The 17,634-nt window shown below is 38.7% G+C and overlaps 1 long non-coding RNA gene across 2 annotated transcripts; it reads right to left on the reverse strand.

The window, feature by feature from the left end:
* Window positions 1–8,673: 8,673 nt before the first annotated feature.
* LOC130014218 (uncharacterized) lies at window positions 8,674–16,834 on the reverse strand. 2 transcript variants are annotated; one of them, XR_008789176.1, is made up of 5 exons: window positions 16,622–16,816; window positions 15,308–15,627; window positions 14,037–14,130; window positions 13,381–13,451; window positions 8,674–13,145 (listed from the first exon to the last, which is right to left on the reverse strand). It is a non-coding gene; the product is annotated as an uncharacterized LOC130014218 (long non-coding RNA). The 2 variants fall into 2 exon arrangements; XR_008789175.1 differs by having other exon boundaries at window positions 14,037–15,627; window positions 16,622–16,834.
* Between the last annotated feature and the right edge of the window lie 800 nt (window positions 16,835–17,634).

Below are 17,634 nucleotides of genomic sequence, written 5' to 3' on the forward strand. Positions count from 1 at the left end.
AGGTTTGTTATAATCCTGTTTAATCGGTTAAATATTTATTTCATTATTCTCCAAATTGATGAGTTATAGACGTCTTAAACGATGTTACGGATTTATAGTCCATTTATTATTCTCTGACAAAATACAAATGATGCACCGTTAAGAATAGTACCGTTCATAGATATTACTGGTATTAAAGGGGGTCAATGGGAACTTGTTCTAAAGGCAATTTATACTAGTTATCTGGTCTCTTTGAAGTCTGATTTGAGTGACTGAGATATTACTATTTGATATATCTGTTATTATTATTAATATTATTTGATATATCTGTTATTATTATTAATATTATTTGATATATCTGTTGTTGTTATTAATATTTGAAATATCTGTTATTATTATTGCTGTATTTTGTTTGTGAATGGTCTTAAACTATATCTGTTATTATCATTACTATATTTTGATTGTGAATGGTCTTACAATCTGTATTGAAGGTGGTATGTTATAGGTTTAAATAATAATTTAACGATAAGCATCACTGATTCTGATAATTGGTTATTCTTTTTTAAAATGTTGATTATTTTGTAAGGGGGTATATTTATCGAGTTATTTATTTTGACGATGTTGATCGGGTATTAATATCGACGAGTTTTAAACTGATGTTGGTGTGTCTTGTGGTCGTGTATTTATGGTTATGTTTATCTTTACAGACAACTCCTTCCGGCGGATGTCTTAACGCTGGTTGTTATATAGCTAATGAATGCTCCTGTTCACGAGGTTATCATGGCCCAAATTGCACTCAAATTATCAAAGGTACAGTATTTAACAGATTTAGATCTGTATTTATTTTAGATTATTTAAAGGATAATCATAACAGACTGGTGCGACTAAACCAAGGGCATGTAACAGATTTCGTCCTGGGAAATATGTCTTTAACGATCCAAGTGTAGTTTGTAAATACATATAACATTTTATATATAATATTGTCCTTTATAGTGAGGGGGGTTGGATGGCCGAATGGTTAGCACGCGCGCGCTGTATCATAAAGCCTGTCATTGAGTCAACTGGCGGGGTTTCGATTCCCCGGTTGTACGTGGCAAGGAGTAGGGTCGCCTGTCCAACCTCGTGGGTTTTCTCCGGGTCCTCCGGTTTCCTCCCATTGCTAAAGACCCCTACGCGCAAGCGAATTATGTAAATAAAATTGAACCATATGTTAGTCCCGAAATGACCTAGTTTGTGTCGAGTGGACGTTAAACCCCATGTCTCTCTCTATCTCTCCTTTATAGTGATGATACACATGGGGAAAGTAGGATTATGTCTGTCCTGATATAAACATGGCCGCATAATATAACGATATGTTTGGTGACCTTTTTATCGAATAAAACCTGAGCTTTTACCATTTTCTGTGTACTCTGGTTTTCAGATTGTAAAGAAGGATTTGATTTAGGGAAGTGGTCAGAGGTTTTTGATATATTTGTCGTACAACCATCTACATCAGCTGACCACTTCAAGGTTCGTTGTGACATGAAGCATAATGGAAATACAGTCTTTCAACAACGATATCACCCCAACATCCATGTTGATTTTAACAGAAGTTGGGTCGACTATGAAGAAGGTTTTGGGAATTTGGACGGAAACTATTGGCTTGGCTTAAAGAAAATGTATTTTTTAGCATCCACCAGAACCCCATCGGAACGATCCTTTTATATTTCTATAAACGACCAGATGAGAGAGTACTCTACCTTTACTATGGATGATCAATCTACTAGTTATACCATCACTATCAGTGCAGACGGTGGCTGGGATAATGGATTAAATGATACCATGGCAGAATCGTCTGGTAAAAGATTCAGTACCTATGATAGTGGTGATACTGTGTGTGCTACAGCTCATGGGGGTGGTTGGTGGTTTGATGGTACCGCTACATGTGCCCCATGTTATCCCAATTGTCCCTTCACTGGTCAATGCATGGATGTTTGGTTGTTTTATCCATAACGAATTCTGGTTGTTTGAAATACACAGGGTATCTCGACGCAAAACTGATGAATTATAGATTGTTTTAAAACAAAAATATCTTTATTGAAATTTATTAGTCTACATTTATGGTTGTATTATATAGACAGAAAATGCTTGATTACATATTTGATATTTTATTTCTATTATAATCATTTCAAAATGTGTATTAACTACACATTTTAGTGGATACACATACAGTCGTTAACGTGGTATGGTAACTTAACAACCTAAACACTGAAAGAACATAAAAAGAAACGAAGTATACAGTTTAACTTCAAACTATGAAATATAACCATTATATTCTTGACCCAAATCAAACCCGTCCATGGCCATTGAAACCAATAAATCTGTTTTGAGATTTTTTAACTATAAAAATGCTCTTGAGGTGTCTTCGCCCATATTCCCCATCCTTGTGTTTGTATAACATTTCCATTCGGAAATTCTATCTAATATGTGGGTTGATTTCTCCACTCAAAGCTATGTAGAAAAATAGTTTGAGTGTCAGATAAATTCATGTCTAGCCAACGCAATTCAAATAATTTGTCATCAAAACCCTTTATGGAATATGAAATCTTGTATTTAAACAGCTTTATATGGAATATAAAATCAGGTATTTAAACATCATGTATTTAAACAGCTTTATGGAATATGAAATCTTGTATTTAAAAGGTTGGGAACCACTAGACCAGGAGCCCAGAGGGTCGAACCTAGAAGAACGAGGTACCAATATCTGACCACATAGGCATCTACATACTAACCTGGAATGCACAGAAGTGGGGGTCTTACGGGGCTCAGTCCATGGGTGTGGCCCTGGTGACCCCTAGCATGATCCTCAAAATGGGCTATACTCACACATTCGAGGTACCGGCTGAAACCAATTTTAAATGAAGGAGTACATCTCACCGAGTATGAAATTTCCCCGTAACAGACGATTTTGGCCCTGGGACGGCCCAAACTGACACCATAAATATGCCCCCCCCCCCCCCGAGACTTAGAAAAGGGGTTATATTCATACATTCGAGGTACCAGTTGAAACTATTTTTAAACGAAAGCGTATATCCCACTAAGTACGAAATTCCCCATAACAGACGATTGGGCCCCTGGGATCAGGGGCGTACATTACGATTTTGTTTGGGGGGGTGTTTAGCCAAAATGCCACCGACTGATGCCCATACCCCTAGTACGAGTGACGCAGTAAGGAGCCGAGCACCACAGGTGCGAATTTTGTAGGGGCCATGTGCAGTAGCGGATCTAGATAGGGGTGGAGGGGTGGGTCCAAATCTAGGGCGCCACCCCAGCCACAATCCCACCCCACAATGAATGTCAACAAAATACTGGCTATAACATTAAGCGTCCCGGTAGAACATAGATGGTATTGTATAATTATATAGTTATTTGCCGATCGTTGTCTCGCTGGAAAGCAGTTTTATTTAAGTTGACATAAAGTTTATGTCATATATAATTGTGCCTATAACACTGAGAAAATTTTGAAAAATTGAGTCAATATCTTGGCATTTGAGGTCATTTCTGGGAGAAATTCTTGTGGACGAGAGGACCAGAAATGTGAGTCAATTAGACAAAATCTCGAGATCCACCCGTGTCAATTCCGCCTGTTTTGCAAGAGTTGACAGAACTTTTGTATAGTCTGACGGCCCACGACCCACGACCCACACACCAGTGCCAGTGGTACTACTAACATAACTAGGCAGTTCAGTATAACCGTGAATATGATAGTGCTGAAACAGTGTAAGACAACAGAGTGGAAGAATGATGTTATAATGGAATCGAGCGCCGCAGGCGCGAAACAATTTCAGATGTGTAACCGAGCTGTGTAATTTTTGGGACTGGGCCTGACAATTTTAGTCAATGTCATGGCAAATGGATCCAAATTCTCGTTAACGAGAGGATAAGAAATGGGACAGAATCTTCAGGCCTATCTGTCAATGTCGCCTGTTTTGTGAGAGTAGAACTAACAATTCTACAGTCTTTTCACTGTAACAGTGAATATGATAGTGATGAGATAGTATAAGACAGAGAAGGAGTTGAAGAATGATGGCATAATGGATTTGAACGCTGATATGTAACTGGGCTTTTAATTTTTGAGGACTGGGCCTGAGGGCACTTTTCCTCAATGGGGCGCTTACTTGGTCTCTGAAATGCCCTGGACTTTGGGGAGAGATTTTGCAAAATTCTGATGGTCAGAAAACACCCCATTAATTCATTTAGTCTGAGACCGACTGCGGTGAGCACTTTTTTTTGAGACCGACTATTTTTTTGCCATGGCCTGAAAAACATTTTTTTCAAACATGATAAGTCGACAAGGTTATTTTATACTAAAGTTTTGCGTGATTAGAGTGACGTGTGCAGTGAGCACTTATTTTGATACCGACTGCTCATATCCTACGACCCACTGCACTGATTTTGCGACCGACTAGTATTTGGGATCTATTCTGGCATTATTTGTTTACCTCATTAATTCATTAAGACGGCGATGCATAATTTTGAGACCGACTACAGTGACTGCACTTATTTTGAGACCGACTATTTTTCTCCCTGGAGGAAATTTTGTTCTTAGACCTACATACTCACAACAGAATAAGAGTGAAACACATTATTTTTTCAAACATGATAAGTTGACAAGGTTATTTTATACTAAAGTTTTGCGTGAGTAGCGTGACGTGTGCAGTGAGCACTTATTTTGCGACCGACTGCTCTTATTTTGCGACCGACTGCACTGATTTTGCGACCGACTATTTTTTTTCCTGGAGGGGTGTACCACCCCCGACACCCCCCCCCCCCCCAGATTTACGTCCCTGCCTGGGATAGCCTAAACTGACACCCCAAAGCCGAGGGGGGACAAAAATGAGTTATACTCATACATTCGCGGTACCGGTCAAAACCAATTTTAAATGAAAGAGTACATCTGACCGAGTACGAAATTGCCCGTAACAGACGATTATGGCCCTGTGGCGGCCGAAACTGACAACTCAAATATGGACCCCTGTGCTTGAAGAAAGACGAATTCGAAGTATCAGTTTTAATGAAAGAGTACATCCTACTGAGCCTGAAATTACCAGACCCTCACAAAATCAAAATGTTCAAATTTCAGAATCGCCCCCAGAGGAATCGTCAGTCCACGCTGAATATGTCGAGAAATCGTCATCGTATTCAGCTCCAACTATACTATTCAAAAAAAGTAGGGGATATTTGATTTTGGGGGCATAATACTAAAATATGCAAATGACTACGAAAAAAGTCACTATAGAACCTAACAGAAGAAACATTTCCAGTTACATGTGACGCCCAAACGCACCAATAGCTACCGCATGGAATGCAGGTGATGCTTTGGATCATCACGGGGGTCCAACCCAAGATTTGCACGACTCTGACTTTGAATGTTACAGTCATTGTGGCATTGAATTCCAGGGTGGAAACATCAGTTTAATTGTTTTAGTGACCAGAAAACAAATTTTGATATGCGTCGGCTTACCCAAAATGAAAGGTTACGTGCCCTTGGCATGCTACAGATCGGCACAACACAGGCGGTTGTGGCGCGGACGATGAATGTTTCTCAGTCTGTCATAAGCAGGCTATGGTCCAGATACCGTGATACACAATCTGTACAGGACAGACCACGCTCAGGTCGACCAAGGGCGACAACTCAAGCCCAGGATCGATTTATCCGTACCTTGGCCTTGAGAAATCGTGTCATCACAGCAAATCAGATCAGCGCTCGTCTTCAAACAGACACTGGTGTGAGAGTGAGTGGCCAGACGATTCGGAATCGACTGCATAGGGGTCACCTTCGCGCCCGACGTCCTCGCGTGATCCCTTGTTTGAGAGATCATCACATTCAGGCAAGACGTCGTTGGTGTAGGGATCGTCAACACTGGGATAATCGACGCTGGAGCAATGTGATGTTTTCAGATGAGTCAAGGTTCACTGTTGATTTTTTGGACAGACGTAGGAGGGTGTGGCGTCGTCGAAACGAGCGCTTCCAAGACGTTAACGTCATCAGACATGATCGATTTGGGGGTGGTTCTGTTATGGTGTGGGGAGGCATCACTGTTGCTGGAAGAACGGCTTTACATGTTGTTGCAGGGCGTGTTACAGGCCAGTACTACCGGGACAACATCTTGGCAGTCCATGTTGTGCCGTTCGCACGACGTCATGGCCGCCGTTTCATCTTCCAGGATGACAACGCAAGATGTCACAGGGCCAGGATCGTTACAGGTTACCTCCAACAACAGAACATCACCACATTACCTTGGCCAGCACTGAGTCCCGACCTCTCCCCCATCGAGCATGTCTGGGACATGCTTGGACAGAGGTTACGTCAACGTCAACAACGTCCTGCCAATGTCCAAGAACTTGCTGCTGCGTTGCAACAGGAATGGGACAATCTGGACCAAAATGACCTTAGACGTCTCATTAGGAGTATGCCACGTCGGATCAATGCTTGTTTGGCAAACAGAGGAGGATTTACCCGTTACTGACTTGGTTGTGATGCTGTGGTAACTTTGCTGTTTGACCCCGGGTATCATTTTACCCTTATAATGGTCAGTCTGTGCCTTACTTAGTCTAACGATCATTTGGAATAAATCGATGAATGTGAACTTCATTTCATTTTGTCATTTGTTTCTTCGTCAGTTTCATTAGGTGACTTTAATAACACTTAAAAATCAAATATCCCCTACTCTTTTTGAATAGTATATATTCTGAAAGGTAATTGAATAAGCTTTCCAAATATTATTAGTAAAAGTTGGCACAATCATATTAAAGAGGTGCGCTCTCAACCTGAATAAAGCCAATTTAACAATATTCTAAATGTAAAGATAGACCGGTATTTTTTTCGAAGTCGAAGTTCGAATCATCGTACAAAATTCTGAACATCCACCTATATATATTCTGAAAGGTAATTAAATAAGCTTTCTAAATATTATTAGTAAAAGTTGGCACAATTATATTAAAGGGGTACGCTCTCACCCTAAACGTCTATAAATGATATACAGGTTGCAATTATAAACAGATTTGGATCCAATTTGGAATGATCCAGCATAGGGTTGTAGCTATATATACATGTCCAACCCTGAGGGGCAGAGCCACGCCCAATTTTTGTGTTTTTGTCTACAGACTGGCATTCTAAATGGATTATCTTGGAAATTGGCATATTTATTCCTTATACTGTAAGGATAGCAACTATTTATTTTGGTGCATGTCCCGTTACCCCCAATCCCCCCCCCCCCCCACCTCCAGGGTTGTGGTACCACACCCACTTTTTTGTTAGTTTTTATCGGTAAATACTCCACAGGTTGCAATAATTAACAAATTTTGTTCAAATTGAGCATATCAACCATTTCAATAACAGGGTGGTGCCTATTTATATTGTTCCATATCCAACATCTAGGGGCAGAGCCATGCCCAATTTTTGCATTTATCGCCTACAGGCTGCAATTCTTAATGGATCATCTTGGAACTTTGCATATTTAGTACTTATAGCGTAAAGACAGCAACTGTTTATTTTGGTCCCTGGGGCAGTGTTGTCACACCCACTTTTTGTTAATATTTTTTTCTGAAAATTTGGCAAAACAAACCCAATGCCTAGCCTTCTTTGCCTCTGTTCATATTACAGCCATTTCATATTTCATTCTCTTCATTTTAAAAAGTACCATATCAATGAAAGCAGGAATGTGGAGGTATACTGCGGCGTTAGCGATGCCCTCGTTCATTATCACTTTTGAACTATTACAGCAAGAACAGACAGCTCTTTATCTAAATCTTACATAAAGCTTCTTGAATGCCTTTATTTCAAAACTAGCTAGATTACAGTAACGTTTTACCAGCCCAAACCACCAAAAGATGCTAGTTGCAAATAGTTTATAGTATCGTTTCCCTGGCTAATCCTGGGGCGAACGGTCTGAAATACAAGGCACTGTTTATTCCATATTGCTGTAGCAACGTATTCCGTAAATCATCAGAACAGCCAATAGTCGATCAGGCATATGGGCATCTCCTAAGTAACCATTCATTAGTTGAACAAAATCTCGGCCATACATTCCCGAATTGACAGGGCGGGAGAGAGGGGGTGGATATAGAAATTGAGCCATGTTCAGGTGAAACAGAAACGAATAATTCGCAGCTGAATATGAATTAATATGAATTGCCATGCTTCATTCACATAATCGTCAATGGCCTGTCCTTGGATTCCAGAAGCGTAATTTAAACATACATTATGCAAGAGCTAAATCTGCCTATTGCAGGTCTTTCTTTAGGCCTGAAATGTTTTCTAAATTATTAGACATTAATTAACTTACCCAGGCCATAATGAACTCTCGATGGCATCGTATTTCTCCGATATTAAATAGATTAGAACAGTTCAGCCATATTTTGATTTAAGCTAAAAATGGAGGAGAGAGACTTAGCTTCGAACAACAAGTACGGTGGTTGAAATTATTGCACACGTCTTGTCAAACCTTTAAAGGCTAATATCTGCGCTCGCAATAGAGTAATTTCAATGAAATTTTCAAATTAGTTATTTTATATTATCTATTGTCGAACTATTATAGCAAGACGGGCTAGCTCTTTATCTAAATCTTACATAATGTATCTTTAAGCAGCAGCTCATATTACGTCTACGCCAGCTTGTTCACTGCAAAATTACAGATTCGGTAAACGCAAATATTTTATTTGTAAATGATTTATTAACTACATGTATAAGTTTATAACTGGCATACGTTGGCCCATATTAAACAATATCTGGTGACAGGTAAAAATCTTATAAACAAAAGTATATAGTTGATTCAGAAATGACATAATTTATTTGGACTGATGAATTATCAGTTGGCCCACATTAAACAATATTTTAAAATATGTGGGTATAGGTATGGAAGAAATAAAAAATGTGGTTGCGTGAAAAAATCTCGACCCCACCACCTCCCCCTTATTTTATTTGTATGTCTAAAATTTCGAAATGAACTGGCCCCATTAAAGTTTAGGGAAAAGGGAAAATTTAAATTTTGGACCTATAGCATAACGGACAGACAGACATAATACACCTTCCCTCCCCCCATATCACACCATGATTGTATGTCGAAAATTTCGAAACAATCTTGATCCCATTCAAATTCCCATAACGGTTTATGTTCCAAGTTTAGGAAAATGGATAATTTAGAATTTTGTTCTGTAACATGAAATATGGGCATATAAAAATATCTAATTAATGTTTAATATAGGCGTATAATAAAAACTAAATAATGTATAACAATTAGGGAAATGCAAATCATAATCTCTTATCTATAAGTACATAATTGAGTAAGAAATAATATAATCTATTCAACAGATGGATTATTTGAATTTTGACCTCGTTCTATGTCCTTATAAAGTATTAAGTTACCCTAACACACTGACAATAATATAACATGTAAATATTTATATCAATCTTTCTAGGCTTTTCTGGCAATCTCTTAGAGACTGGTATCATCATATTATAGTATATACTTATTTGAAACAAAGATGTAGACATGAGTGGTCCGCTACCTAACCCTAACTCCCATCTAGAAAGGGGGAGGTAGGATTTTCCCATGTGCTCTGACCAACTGGAAGTGTTTACTCACTATTGACCTTACATTGTAAAATACATAATCATGCATATAATATAAATAGTCAATAATAAAACTGTCCTACAACTTTATTTTTAAACCAGCGGCTGCCAGGCAGGATATGCCCACATTTTCGAGAGATGGATAGAGAACAAGCTAACAAGAAAGTGATTTTTCCTACAATCAAGGGCCATAATTCAGGAAATTACAATTCGATATGCGCAAATATCGAAAGGAACTGAATGAACGGCAGCCAATTTGTCTGTCAATTTTGGGCCGATTTTCACGAAATTCAAACTCAGTCGTCCCTAGGGTGTAACGGTGATATAATAATACGGTTTTTTAAATCGGATAAAAATTATGACCTCTATAGGGTCCACAAGCTAAAAACGCGATTTGTCGTACAATCAGGGGCCATAATTCAGGAAATTACGGTCCGATATGCGCGAATATCGAAAGGAACCGAGATCTTTGGGTTATAAACTTACATTTCAAGTTTCAACAAAATCGGATAAAAATTGTGACCTCTATAGGGTCCACAACCTTGATGTACCATTTTCTTACGCTATTTGAGAACGAACGGCGGCCATTTTGTCTGTCAATTTTGGGCCGATTTTCACGAAATTCGAATTCAGTCGTCCCTAGGGTGTAACGGTGATATAATAATACGTTTTTTTTAAATCGGGTAAAAATTATGACTTCTATAGGGTCCACAAGCTAAAAACGTGATTTTTCGTACAATCAGGGGCCATAATTCAGGAAGTTACGGTCCGATATGCACGAATATCGAAAGGAACCGAGATCTTTGGGTTATAAACTTACATTTCAAGTTTCAACAAAATCGGATCAAAATTGTGACCTCTATAGGGTCCACAAGCTAAAAACGTGATTTTTCGTACAATCAGGGGCCATAATTCAGGAAGTTACGGTCCGATATGCACGAATATCGAAAGGAATCGAGATCTTTGGGTTATAAACTTACATTTCAAGTTTCAACAAAATCGGATCAAAATTGTGACCTCTATAGGGTCCACAAGCTAAAAACGTGATTTTTCGTACAATCAGGGGCCATAATTCAGGAAGTTACGGTCCGATATGCACGAATATCGAAAGGAATCGAGATCTTTGGGTTATAAACTTACATTTCAAGTTTCAACAAAATCGGATCAAAATTGTGACCTCTATAGGGTCCACAAGCTAAAAACGTGATTTTTCGTACAAACAGGGACCATAATCCATGAAGTTTCGATCCGATACATGCCAATATCGAAAGCAGCCGAGATCTTTTGGGGATACACCTATATTTCAAGTTTCGTCGAAATCGGATAAGAATTGTGACCTGTAGAGAGTCCACAAACAATTGTGGACGGACGGACGGACGGACGTCCGGACGGACAGAGGCGACGGCATAATACGTCCACATGAAAATGTGGGCGTATAAAAATACTATTTTGGCAATAACAAGATAATAATTTGTCTAATTTAACATCAGATATATTGGAATACGAATATAAATCAAAACCTCTAATCTATAATAGTAAGTGCAGGGGGCTGCACCACAAATAATTTACACAAAAACAAATATATGGATAAGACAGAATACGCAGAAATCACAAACAAACGAACAATTCAAATAAAGTGAATGGATTAAAGTATATAATTGACTAAGAAATAATATAATCTATTTCGACTGATGAATTATTTGTTGGCCCACATTCAACAATATTTTAAAACAAGCGGTTGCCTTGCAAGATACGCCCACATTTTGCAAGAGATGGACAGAGAACAAGCTCAAAAAAAAAGTGATTTTTCATACAATCAAGGGCCATAATTCAGTAAGTTACGATCCGATATGGTCTCAGACTAGCAATTATTTGCCCATTGACTTCAATGTTAAATGGCTGTAACATCACAGGCTGTAGCTTTTTGCTCAACATTCCGTTGGTTCCAATCTTTATAGGCACAATGGGGACAACATTTGGCAATCTCCTCATCATAATTTTGTAGGGGGTTGACCATTTAGATTTTTTGCTACGCAGATTTGAGGTTGACTGGGGTGAAAATCTCACTTCCGACACAATGATTGCTCTGCAGAAAGAGACTTTACACCCCCTATCACTCAGCTGTAATATCATCAGTATTACCCAAAACCGCTATGAAATTGCAAATTTGATCCCTTTTCTCCAATTCTAGACCAAAAAGTCAACAAAAAAATGCAGGAAGAGGGGAGAAAAAAATTAAGGGAAAAATTGTCTATTTATAACTCGCACTACATTCATATAATTACTAGTCTTAGTCCTATATACCTCACATGTTTCTGCAGTTTAAACAAATCTGTTGTTATCTAATAAACAAACATATATGCAATTCCCTGGCCAAACAATATGAAAATCTATGCATTTTCAGATGAGCTGTGCGGCATTCTGCAAACACTATAATACATCAGAAAACTGCGGAATTTCAGACAGAAATTTAAAAGCACATGAATTTTGAATTAAACAGAACATTTTTATTTTTGAACATAAATGCATTCTGTAAAAAGATGAGATAAATTCAATATAAATCAAACACGAAAATACTTTAAAACAGTAATCATGATGCATTATTAGACTTTTAACACTTTCATCGAAAACCACACAGTTTTTCTCTGTTAACATAGTTTCAAGTGCCAAATTGTGGTCAAATCTAAGATGTTGAAACATGCAGTGCCTATCAATTTTAAAATATCTCCTATATAGCTGTATTTCCATAGGATAAGTAAGTTGAAATAATCTGATTATGTAACACTACAACAGCTTTTTCATCCCCACCCCCCAGTTTGGAATCCGATAATTTAAAAGCACATGAATTTTTAATTCCACAGAACATTTTTATTTTTGAACATAAATGCATTCTTTAAAAAGATGAGATGAATTCAATATAAATCAAACACGAAAATACTTTAAAACAGTAATCATGATGCAATATTAGACTTTTAACACTTTCATCGAAAACCACACAGTTTTTCTCTGTTAACCTAGTTTCAAGTGCCAAATTGTGGTCAAATCTAAAATGTTGAAACATGCAGCGCTTATAAATTTCAAAATATCTCCTATATAGCTGTATTTCCACAGGATAAGTAAGTTGAAATAATCTGATTATGTAACACTACATCAGTTTTTTCATCCCCACCCCCTAGTATGGAATCTGATACATTGCTGACCAATCATAGGTCTCCCTGTTCACTCTGGCCTGTCAAATGATTTACAATGGCGATGGTGCCTACAACTTTCCTGACCAAGAGATATGCACAACCGTCGATCAACACACAAGCCATTTATGTTATCTTCCAATATGAGAGGCCATGATAAACACAAGGGCGTCCTTTTCAAGCTTGGAAATGAAGTCATCACCAAAAAGCAAAGTTTACAGAGGTCCTCGGGGCTGGAACCCGAATTGATTACGATTTGCCCTCCACTTCCACCACAGGTGTCATAGAGATCAGGGATGAAATTGATATGCATCATCGTTCTACTAAAGCCAGTCCAGGAAGAAATCAGGTTTTGAGATGTAGACCTGAAATGTTAAATTTGGATGAGAATGAGAATTCTGGGGCGAATACTATCCAGGGAAATGGTCATTTACATCCAGAAAATGGTCAAAATGTGGAATTCTGTCATTCAGTTACATGTCAAGGGGAGAAGACAGGCTTGTGCAGTACCAAATTTCCAGCCCATTACTATTAGCGAGCAGAAGTGTGGAACAGGTTGGATGTACTTCTTAAAGTGTATGAAATGCACATTTATCTCACCTGTTTTGCTTCTTTTTTTAATACTTGTGTTGAGGTCAATCATTCCACTCTATGAAACATTACCCTGGCACCTGAAATGATAGGAGGCTGGGGATAAATATGCAATAAAAAACAGTGAGAAAATAAGAAAAAAAAATAGAAATAAACCTCTTTATTTCTAGCGAACAGCCCGTCACTGGCCCTCCAAAAAGAAACCAGTTAACAGTCAGTAAAAAAGTAAAAGTGTCACATAAGTCTAAGCCAATCTCAAAGATAGATGCCATGTTTTGAGGTTCGGTCTAAATATTAAGGCCAACTGCATGTTTGGTAAAAACTCACAGGTGTGAATTTTGGAGTGTATGTACATGTTTCCATTTCATTGTATGATGTCAAAACATGTTAGGTCTAAATATTAAGGCCAACTGCAGACTTGGTTCAAGGTCACAACATGTAAATAGGGTTAGGGCACATGATTTTTTGAAACAATTGTGGGTTAGGGCTAGGGTCAGGACTAGGTCTTGACTTAGGCCTAGGCTACATGCTTTTTGACAAGATTGTGGGTTAGGTTTAAGAATTTGGGGGGAGAGGTTAAGTCTCCACATAAGCACTGACCTAGGATGATGAAAAATTAGTTTGTGATATTTCCTAGTTTTATTAAAATACATACAATACATTACATTTATATACAAAGGCGATTTCACTGTTTATTGGTGTTGGTGGCGCTGATGGTCTTCCTTGGGTGGTGCTTCTGGTATTCTGGTATTATTGTTTCTGAAGAAAAAAGAAAATAAATTTGAGGCTCTCGGGAGAGAGCCACATTAGTGTGTTTCCTACAACGGATTGGATTTTCTAAAAAAATCGTGTTTGTTCCACATCACCGGGTTACGGCTAGGGATTCTTATATCTAATTGATTTTAATTACTAACGGTTAGGCATAGGATTTGATATATGGTTTGTTTTGGGTCAGGGTGGAGACTGGTCTTATTTAATCTAATTTACTGTGCACTAGGATGTCGTTCAGATTTTTATTTTTAGAATATGCAATTATAAGTTTCTGTGTGAATATTTTCGGGTGATTTTCTTGGAGATCCGTATAGTGTTTTCTGATGATTTTGGACGCACTTGCTGCTGTTGCGCTAAATGGAACTACAAAAGGAGCTATTGCGCTAGCCGTATGAATATTCAAACCTAGGGGGGCTGTTGTTTTCAATTTGTCAATCCAGAATTTTTCTCTTGTTAGCCTAAACGTTTTAATTTCTTCTGAAGTTTCAAAGTCGCTTTTGGTCTTTTCTATTGGCGTGACAATGAGATCAGAAATGTCATGATTTGGTTGGTTGAAATGAATTGAGACAGGTTTGTCTTTTTTGGTGACTATGTCAGACCGGTGACCGTTAATTCTTTCCCTAAGTGCATTTTGAGTCTCCCCTACGTATTGCTTGTCACATTTTCTGCATGAGATTAGATAAATTATGTTTAAACTACTGCATGAAAGTTGGTCTAATATTGGGAATTTTGTGCCAGATGTTTTGTTATGGAAATGGTCGGATATGTTTAAGATTTTGCATGTTTAACATCTTGGATGGCCACAAATTTTGGTTTTATGTGCTGATTGTATATTATTTGTTTCTTTGGCGGCAAGCTCAGCTAGAGTGTTGTTTTTTATACGTCGTAGATAGCGTTTGGAGTATCCCCTTTCCCTTAGTTTGCTAAATACCAATGTACATGCTGACTCAAAGTCGGTCTTCTGAGTACATATCCTATGAAAACGGAGAATCTGAGATTTTATGATGCCAGAGAATGTATGTTTTGGATGAAAGGAGCTTTTGAACAATAATTGGTGTGTGTCGGTTTCTTTGAAAAATACTTTAGTTTCCAATTGGCCGGTGATTTTGGTGTTGTTACTTTTAAAGACGGTAGTATCAAGGAAATCTATGCTGTTATGGCTTACATTTGCGGTTAATTTGACAGATGGATGATGATTGTTCAGAATGTTGAAAAACGTCCAAAATTCGTCTAGTGTGTAGGTCCAGACTATGAAAACGTCATCTAAAAACCGCCCATAGAAATCTGGTTTTAATGGACAGAGTGGCAGAACTTCCCTTTCCCACTCCGCCAAACAGATCACCATACTGCCTTGCCTGCATCCTCTTCCGTCTGTGTCCACCATTCTGTATCCACCATTCTGTATCCACCATTCTGTATCCACCATACTGCCTTGCCTGTATCCTCTGCCATCTGTATCCACCATTCTGCCACAAGATGAGTAAGCTGTAATTCAAAATAATGCATGGTTTATGTATAGTATTTGATATTTCTAATGGCAGTTAAAGGAAATGAAGCAAAAGGAAAACATGAGTTATCTTTCTTTTTGATGTGACAAGTGATAGCAGATCACAGGCGAATTTCTGCTCACTAATAATTCCTTCCAAGACCAAAAGTTGTTATGTGAGAGGATATCGGACAATACAAAAAAGTAATTGAATGTCACTACATAAGAGAAAACGAAAAAAATAGAAAAGAAATAGTCCGTACATTCCCTTGTTTTTATTCATTCTATACTTAATAAAAACATGGTATTTGTGCACAATATGTTTTGCATATAACAGCAAACCGATTTACGCTTATAAATGGGTAATATTTTACAATTCAGCAGCACTTGTGTAATGGTTTACATGTGGTGCAGTCACCCTGCACAATAACGTTATTAATATTAGATTCACTGAATTTATACGTGGGAGCCACGTTGGCCAAGTGGGTAGGATGCTGGCTCGCTAGTCTGAAGGTCGCATGATCGATCCCTGCATTGGCCAAGAAAGTTTATCAGGATTTTCTGACATGGTTTCGCTTTGTCAGTGGTGCAGGATGGAGGGCCTGACAAGGACAGCTGTCTAGTTATTCGGATGGGATGGAAAACCGAGGTCCTGTGAACACATTGGCGTGCACATAACATATATCCCTTGGCATTTGGAATTCGATATAAAAAGAGTAGGCCATATAGTGCCACTGTCCAGGCAAAATTTCCCTCCTCATGGCACACTGTATGGCATATGCCCGTCTTCAAGAGCAGAACAGTAGGACCTTAAACCCAATTTCATTTCGAATTTATAGGTGGGCGTGGTCAGACGTCAAGAAAAATAAATTGAAAGTAAACGCATAAATTTTATACCGCTGAATTCCATTTTAAAGATAGACACGATCATGGCGTAAACTAGTAAATTCAAAGTTGCTTATCTATCTCACGTTACTAATGTACAATACAAACCTTTGCCACCTCATTTACATCGCATTTTTTCAATCATTCAGTGGCTTCTTCGAGGTCCGCCATCTTTCAGGTCAGGTGGGCAACTCAGTAATCCTTATCATCCAGACGTTGAAACCATTACCGACACCAACATAAATATACCGGAATCGACCGCAGCTAGACGGATCCGGTTAAATACTTACCGAAATCAGCGTGATTTGCATTTTTCGGAAAATATCAAATCTCTGACGACTTAATCCACACTTCAGGCCCGTAGCTAGCCCAAAAACGTTGGCGAGCTGGGTGGGGGGGGATGGGGTTTGGGCGGCAAGGGCTTCTGGGGGGCGCTAATAGGGTGCTCTCTCCCCCCCCCCCCCCGAAATTTTGGAAAATAGGGTTTTGCACCTGATGAGGGGAACTATGAAAATTTCAATTTTGAGACTGAATTTGCAATATGATATTTTGATATTATAATTTATGAGCAAAACGAAAAGTTTGGAATCAGGTTTGATCAGTGCAAATTGTTTGATTTTTGAAGATTATCACGCCGTTTTGGTCGCCCAATCTCACTCGGCAATATGGGCACCCCGCAAATTATATTATGGGCGCCCATGATCTCGTCGTGGCCCACCCCTTTCGGCATTATGGGCGCCCTTCCTGGATGAGGCAACCCATTGATCAAGACGTGGGCGCGCTCAGCCAATCTCACTCGGCATATGTGCAGCCCGACAATCATTATATTGTCATTATAAGGCACCCCACCAAACATGTCATTATGCCCCCCCCCTCCCTCCTGGATAAAGTACCCCACAGATCATGCAGCTTTGGACACCCCCTCAATCAAGTTGTGGTGTTAATCGTGTGATTCATTATGGGGGGGGGGGGCGCCTCATATAACGATAAGTTTATAAAACCAATCTTGTCGTGGGAGTGCAACAATGTCAATCGGATTTCTGGGGCGCCATACTGATATGGGCACCAATTGAGTAAGAAATAATATAATCTATTCAACAGATGGATTATTTGAATTTTGA

This window comes from Patella vulgata, chromosome 9 (genome assembly GCF_932274485.2).
Source record: "Patella vulgata chromosome 9, xgPatVulg1.2, whole genome shotgun sequence".
NCBI classification, from domain to species: domain Eukaryota; kingdom Metazoa; phylum Mollusca; class Gastropoda; family Patellidae; genus Patella; species Patella vulgata.